The sequence below is a fragment of the Muntiacus reevesi genome, chromosome 12, assembly GCF_963930625.1.
Source record: "Muntiacus reevesi chromosome 12, mMunRee1.1, whole genome shotgun sequence".
In the NCBI taxonomy this organism is placed as follows: domain Eukaryota; kingdom Metazoa; phylum Chordata; class Mammalia; order Artiodactyla; family Cervidae; genus Muntiacus; species Muntiacus reevesi.
In genome coordinates, this window is record NC_089260.1 from 63863324 (window position 1) to 63870041 (window position 6718).

Below are 6718 nucleotides of genomic sequence, written 5' to 3' on the forward strand. Positions count from 1 at the left end.
TAGACGTCCTCCAAAGTAGATATACAAATGGCTAACAAACATTATAAGATGCCTGACATAGTCAGTCCTTAGTGGGATGGAAATCACAACCACAATGAGTCACCACTCAACTCCCACTAAGACTGCTATAATCAACATGACATACAATAGCAAGTGTTAGCAAGGATGTGAAGAAATTGGAACACAAAAAGATTGCTGATGAGAATGTAAAGTGGTGCATCTCCTTTTCTATTTTCTCAAAATGTTAAACATAGAGTTATCATATCATTCAGAAATTCTACTCCTAAAAAATGGGAAAATATGTACAAACAAAAACATGTACAAGGATGTTTATAGCAGTGTTATTCACAATAGCTTTGAAGCAGAACAACCCATATGTCCATCAACTGATAAATAAATAAATAAATAAAATATGGTATATCTATACAAGGAATACTATTCAGTAATAAAAAAGGATAAGGCTCTGACACATGCCACAACATGGATAATTCTTAAAAACATTGTGCTTAGTAAAAGAACTTAGTCACAAAAGACTACATATATTATGATTCTATTACATGCAGTGGTAAGAATAGGAAAATTTAAAGACACAGAAAGTAGATGCGCAGTTGCTTCGGGCAGGGTGAGGATGGGAGGAGTCAGGGGTGACTGCTAATGGGTGCAGGGTTTTCTTTAAGGGGGACAAAATTGTTTTAAGGTTAGACTGTATGATCATTGTAAACTCTGTGACTATACTAAAAGCCATTGAATTGCACATTTGCAATTTATATACTAAATAGGTGACCTGATTAATATATGAATTGTATTTCAATAGAGTTTGACTCTTAACTATTCATTCATCTTCCTTTCAGTGAGTAAATATTAAGGATCCATTGTCTCCCAGAAATAACAAAGGAAAAACATTGCAGTTCATGTCATTATGGAACATGGAGTCTAGTTGGGGAGATCATTCTATCATCTTCAAAAATCACAGAAATAAGTGTAAAGTGATTACTGTGATAAATACTGAGAAAGATAACTAGTGCTATGAAAATATATAAGCAGCACTTGGATAGGACACTCTGTGAGATGGAAATATTCTGTATTTTTTTCTGTCCATTGCAGTAGTGACTAATGTGGCTAGTATGACTGAGGAACTTGTTTTTGTTCAGTCTCTGCGACCCCATGGACTGCAGCATGCCAGGCTTCCCTGTCCTTCACCATCTCCTGGAGCTTGCTCAAACTCATGTTCATTGAGTTGGTGATGTCATCCAACAATCTGGTCCTCTGTTGTTCCCTTCTCCTCCTGCCTACAATCTTTCCCAGCATCAGGGTCTTTTCCAGTGAATCAGCTCTTCACATCAGGTGGCCAAAGTATTGGAGTTTCAGCTTCAGCATCAGACCCTCCAATGAGTATTTAGGATTGATTTCCTTTAGGATGGACTGGTTTGATCTCCTTGCAGTCCAAGGAACTCTGAAGAGTGTTCTCCAACACCACAGTTCAAAAGCATTGATTCTTTGGCACTCAACCTTCTTTATAGTCCAACTCTCACATCCATATATGACTACTGGAAAAACCATAACTTTGACTAGATGGACATTTGTTGGCAAAGTGATGTCGCTCCTTTTTAAAATGCTGTCTAGGTTTGTCATAACTTTCCTTTCAAGGAGCTTCTTTTTTTTTTTTTTTTTTTTAATTTTTATTTTTCAGTGGGTTTTGTCATACATTGATATGAATCAGCCATAGAGTTACACGAATTCCCCATCCCGGTCTCCATCCCACCTCCCTCTCCACCCGATTCCTCTGGATCTTCCCAGCCCAACAGGCCCGAGCACTTGACTCATGCCTCCCACCTGGGCTGGTGGTCTGTTTCACCACAGATAATATACATGTTGTTCTTTCGAAACATCCCACCCTCCCCTTCTCCCACAGAGTTCAAAAGTCTGTTCTGTACTTCTGCGTCTCTTCTTCTGCCCTGCATATAGGGCCATCGTTACCATCTTTCTAAATTCCATATATATCTGTTAGTATACTGTAATGTTCTTTATCTTTCTGGCTCACCTCACTCTGTATAATGGGCTCCAGTTTCATCCATCTCATTAGAACTGATTCAAATGAATTCTTTTTAATGGCTGAGTAATATTCCATGGTGTATATGTACCACAGCTTCCTTATCCATTCATCTGCTGATGGGCATCTAGGTTGCTTCCATGTCCTGGCTATTATAAACAGTGCTGCGATGAACATTGGGGTGCACGTGTCTCTTTCAGATCTGGATTCCTCAGTGTGTATGCCCAGAAGTGGTATTGCTGGGTCATATGGCAGTTCTATTTCCAGTTTTTTAAGAAATCTCCACACTGTTTTCCATAATGGCTGTACTAGTTTGCATTCCCACCAACAGTGTAAGAGGGTTCCCTTTTCTCCACACCCTCTCCAGCATTTATTGCTTGTAGACTTTTGGATAGCAGCCATCCTGACTGGCGTGTAATGGTACCTCATTGTGGTTTTGATTTGCATTTCTCTGATAATGAGTGATGTTGAGCATCTTTTCATGTGTTTGTTAGCCATCTGTATGTCTTCTTTGGAGAAATGTCTGTTTAGTTCTTTGGCCCATTTTTTGATTGGGTCATTTATTTTTCTGGAATTGAGCTTCAGGAGTTGCTTGTATATTTTTGAGATTAATCCTTTGTCTGTTTCTTCATTTGCTATTATTTTCTCCCAATCTGAGGGCTGTCTTTTCACCTTACTTATAGTTTCCTTTGTTGTGCAAAAGCTTTTAAGTTTCATTAGGTCCCATTTGTTTAGTTTTGCTTTTATTTCCAATATTCTGGGAGGTGGGTCATAGAAGATCTTGCTGTGATTTATGTCAGAGAGTGTTTTGCCTATGTTCTCCTCTAGGAGTTTTATAGTTTCTGGTCTTACATTTAGATCTTTAATCCATTTTGAGTTTATTTTTGTGTATGGTGTTAGAAAGTGTTCTAGTTTCATTCTTTTACAAGTGGTTGACCAGTTTTCCCAGCACCACTTGTTAAAGAGATTGTCTTTTTTCCATTGTATATCCTTGCCTCCTTTGTCAAAGATAAGCTGTCCATAGGTTCGTGGATTTATCTCTGGGCTTTCTATTCTGTTCCATTGATCTATATTTCTGTCTTTGTGCCAGTACCATACTGTCTTGATGACTGTGGCTTTGTAGTAGAGTCTGAAAAAATATGGAACGCTTCACGAATTTGCGTGTCATCCTTGCGCAGGGGCCATGCTAATCTTCTCTGTATCGTTCCAATTTTAGTATATGTGCTGCTGAAGCGAGCACACAAGGAGCTTCTTTTAATTTCAAGGCTGTAGTTACTGTTGGCAGTGATTTGGAAGCCCAAGAAAATAAAAACCATTACTGCTTTCACTTTTCCCCCTTCTATTTTCCATGAAAAGATGGGGCCAGATGCCATGATCTTAATTTTTTGAATGTCAAATTTCAAGTCAGCTTTTAACTTTCTTCTTTCATTCTCATCAAGAGGCTCTTTAGTTCCTCTTTACTTTCTGCCATTAGAGTGGTATCATCTGCATATCTGAGATTGTTGATATTTCTCTTGGCAATCTTGATTCCAGCTTGTGATTCATCCAGCAGGATATTTTGCATGATGTACTCTGCATATAAGTTAAATAAGCAGAGTGACAATATACAACCTTGACATACTCCTTTCCCAATTTTGAACCAGTCCATTGTTCCATATCTGGTTCTACCTGTTGCTTCTTGACCCATATATAGGTTTCTCAGGAGACAGGTAAGGTGGTCTCATAGTCCCACTATTTTAAGAATTTTCTATAGTTTGTTGTGACCCACACAGTCAAAGGCTTTAGTGTAATCAATAAAGCAGAAGTAGATGTTTTTCTGCAACTCCCTTGCTTTCTCCATGATCCAACCAATGTTACCAATGTGATTTCTAGTTCCTCTGTCTCTTCAAAACTCAGCTTGTACATCTGGAAGTTCTCGGTTCATGAACTGTTGAAGCCTAGCTTGAGGGATTTTGAGCATAAACTTGCTAGTATGAGAAATTAGCACAACTGTATAGTACTTTGAACGTTTTTGGCATTGCCCTTCTTTGGAATTGGAATGAAAATTGGAATGAAAATTGACCTTTTCCAGTCCTGTGGCCACTGCTGAAGTTTTCCAAATTGCTGACATTTTGAGTGCAGCACTTTAACAGCATCATTTTAAGGATTTGAAATAGCTCAGCTGGAATTCCATCACCTCCACTAGTTTTATTCACAGTAATGCTTCCTAAGGCCTACTTGACTATACACTCCAGGAACTCTGGCTGTAGGTGAGTGACCACACCATCATATTTATCTGGGGCCTTAAGATCTTTTTCTGCATAGTTCTTTCATGTATTCTTGCTACTTCTTCTTAATCTCTTCTGCTTCTGTTAAGTACTTACCGTTTCTGTTCTTGATTGTGCCCAGCCTTGCATGAAACATTCCCTTGATATCTTCAATTTTCTTGAAGAGATCTCTAGGCTTTCCCATTCTATTGTTCTCCTCTATTTAATTCTTTGTTGTCAGAGCCGTACCTTACATTGTAGGGTGTTTAGGAACATTCCCCACCTCTACCCATTAGATGACAGTAACATCAGCCCAGTTGTGACAATTAAAAATGTCTGCAGACATTTTCAAATGCTCCCAGGGCGGGGGTTGGGGGCGGGCAAAATTGCCCTGGCTGATAACCATTGCTGTAGATACAGTCTTTTTCTCAAAGAGAACTGGGAACAAATAATTATAACCTCATAGAGGTTCCCAGGCCAGCGTGAGACAACTGTTATTTTGACTGAAGGCGGGTGGGGCAGGGGAAACAAATCAAAACATTGAGACTTTGGAAGAGCAAAGGAATAGAAATGCAAGCAACTAATTAGAAAACAATGTGAAAGGTGTTGAAACAGCAGGAACAAGCCACAGTAGAATCGTAGCACCAGGAGCGATTGATTCTGCCTTGGGGGAGAGGTAGCTATAGGAACAGCTTAGCAGGGGACATGAAACTTGATTTGGACCAAAATAGCTGAGTAGGTAAGGCAGGAAAGGCATTTCAGGCTAGAGGGAAAAAGTAAAGGTGTGAAGTTGTGTGGATTGCAGACAGACGGGTGCACAGGGATGGGATAAGGAAAGCAGTGGCAAGTAATGAAGCTGAGAAGGCCTATTATTTGCAGCTTTTATTTTAAGTCTCCTGTATGCTTAGCTTAAAGTTTGTGTCAGACCTTACTTATGCAATTTACCCTGGCTTGGAAAATAAAAAGTCAAACTAGAGAACTAGAGGCGACCTTTAAGTCCATTTTATAAAACCAAGAAAATCCAGAGAAGGAGATCAACATAAGAAGGTTTTTTTAATTTTTTTTTTCTCTTTGAATTTCTGCCTGAGAGCAGAAAGGATTTTTTTCCCCCTACTTTCTTTCTCTTTTCCTGATCCCCTGAGAAATGTAAAATCCTCTTGAGCAGAATGCTTGCTAGGGCATAGGAGAAAGTAATCTTAATTGATTCTTTCCAATCTGTATTTGTAGGAACAGGTATGAATGTTTCTCAACTATTTAAATCTGATGGTATTTTCAATTTGGATAATTCTGTAAGTGAATGATAATAGATGCATGTGAATTTCTCTCCCTCTTATTAGCAGTCACACCTGAAGCTGTTTGAAGGTAGAAAAAAAATAATGATGGACTCTGAAAATTGTAATTTTGGATGTAGGCAAAACCTCATTTCAAATAGTAACATAGATCTTGACCCTTTAGTGAGAACAATAGTTGTTACCAGGTATTGAAAGTTTATAAGACAGTACTCATTTAAAGGCTTTACATGTCTTATATGGTTGATTCCAACAACAGTCCCTCCAGATAGATACTATAAAATTCTTACATTGTAAATGTGAATATTGAGGTTTGTCAAGGTTAAGCAACAAGTCCCAGGTGACATAGTAGTAAGTGGAAACTGGGACTGAATCTGATGTCTGTTTATTTCAATGTCTGTGATTTTAACCCTGCTAACCCTGTGAATACTGCTTTTTCCATGCTCCATAAATTTATCTGAATATACTCTGACATGTTTTTTACTAGGAAATTTGTACAATTATGTAATGTACAACATTACTATCCAAGGAGCAAACTCTACACTTTTCTAAAAGGCAAGGGCCACGTCTGGTTTTTTAATCTTTGTACTCCACAATGATACTCTATAGTCAGGTATTTAGTTTGTGTTCACCAAATGAGACTATAGACAAAAAATTCAAATATTAAAAATATCAGTGGGTAGAGCTTAGAAAATTCTTTGGAATACATTTGGCTCTTTATCATATCACCACCATTCAAAAATAAAGTGAATCATCTGCTACATTGGAGTCTTATCACATGCTCTCATAAAACTCATCTCTTTTTTTTTCTCCTCTAAATGGTGTGAGATAATCATTTTACAGATGAGAAAACTGAGAGTATAGGAAGTGCATAGCTGGACATGGTCCACTTTTAGATCCTAAGTATGTTTGGGACCCCAAGATTTTAGGTTGCAGCTTTTTTGTTGGGAGAGGGGTCACTAGGAGATGTATTTTAAAAAGAAGATGGAGTTAGCAAACAAGTGAAGCACTTTGAAGACAAATGTTAGCTTTTTATGTCAAAACAAAGATTCACGGTGACTTGAAGACTGAAAAGAATTTAGTAATCAATGCAACATTTTAAGGAATGACTTTTGGTACAAGACGGTGAATAC

General features: G+C 38.1%; 1 non-coding gene across 1 annotated transcript; it reads right to left on the reverse strand.

Annotated features, from left to right (window-relative positions):
* Window positions 1-3183: 3183 nt before the first annotated feature.
* On the reverse strand, window positions 3184-3290 carry LOC136145336 (U6 spliceosomal RNA). Its single transcript, XR_010658772.1, has one exon. It is a non-coding gene; the product is annotated as a U6 spliceosomal RNA (small nuclear RNA).
* Between the last annotated feature and the right edge of the window lie 3428 nt (window positions 3291-6718).